The sequence below is a fragment of the Rhinolophus sinicus genome, linkage group LG03, assembly GCF_036562045.2.
Source record: "Rhinolophus sinicus isolate RSC01 linkage group LG03, ASM3656204v1, whole genome shotgun sequence".
Lineage (NCBI taxonomy): Eukaryota > Metazoa > Chordata > Mammalia > Chiroptera > Rhinolophidae > Rhinolophus > Rhinolophus sinicus.
Genome location: NC_133753.1, coordinates 117702132 through 117703308, shown reverse-complemented (window position 1 = coordinate 117703308; position 1177 = coordinate 117702132). Strand labels below are relative to the sequence as shown.

General features: G+C 25.9%; 1 non-coding gene across 1 annotated transcript; it reads right to left on the bottom strand.

Moving 5' to 3' along the window:
* Window positions 1–242: 242 nt before the first annotated feature.
* On the bottom strand, window positions 243–350 carry LOC141570852 (U6 spliceosomal RNA). The gene has a single exon (XR_012495298.1). It is a non-coding gene; the product is annotated as a U6 spliceosomal RNA (small nuclear RNA).
* Window positions 351–1177: the final 827 nt, after the last annotated feature.

Below are 1177 nucleotides of genomic sequence, written 5' to 3'. Positions count from 1 at the left end.
TATATAATATAAGATATATATGTATATATATACACATATATATGTTTTATATCTTATAAAAATTATAAGATAGATATTTCAAAATTGCCCTCCATAGAGATTATACCAATTTACACTTTCAACAGCAATGAATGAAAATTTCACTCCCCACGAAAAAAACATACTTGCCAAGTGTGTTTTTAAACTCTTGGATTTTCATCAATTTGATGGTTAAAAATGGTATCTCTGTTTGTTTTATTTGTTTTACTATGGAATGCTACGTGAAATTTCAGGTCATCCTTGCACAGAGACTATGCTAATTTTCTCCGTATCACTATAATTTTTGGTAAATGTGCTGCCAAAGTGAGTAGTCCCAGTTTACTTATAATTTGCCGTTCCATTATTGTCAGTAAAATCAATGTGTTTTCATATGCTTAAGACTCATTTGCAAAATTTCAGTTTTCTTATAAATACTTTATTCGTATCCTTTGCCTATTTTTCTGTTTATTAAAATTTTTTTTTTAAGAATTCTTTATATTTTAAGAAGATAAGCTACAATGTGACTTACAAATATATTTCCCTACTTCATCATTTAGCCTTTGATATTCAGTATGGTGATTTTTGCCATGTGGGGTGTTTTTATTGTTGTTGTTTTGTTTCGTTTTTTAAAAATGGATTCTTAATTTTGAGTCATAGAAAGACTTTTTCCATATTAAGGTTATAGAACATTTCTGTTTTTGTTGTTGTTGTTTGTTTGTTTCTGGTTTTCCTGGTAGGTTTTATGGACTCATTTCTTTACATTTATATCTTTGAACTTTGGAATTTATTCTGGTATGAATCTGACAATATTTTTATACCAGTATCACTTATTTAATAGGCAATTTATCTCTACTGATAAAATTTTATCAAATACTAATTTTTAATGTGTTTGAGGTCTATTTTTGAAATATCAATTCTGTTCTAATTACTGAGGCTTACAATATTTTTAACTATTTATGAATGTTAAACATCACTATTGCTCTCTTTTTTCTTTCATATATTTCAAGATATTTTTTACGTTAAAAAGTTTCAATATGTGATTTTTGAGTCAGCAGTTTATTTTGATAGTTGATTTTTAAAATCATGATCATATTAAATTTACAAATTAAGTTAGGAAAAAGTTGATATTCTTATGATGCTAAATTTGTCAAAAAACACA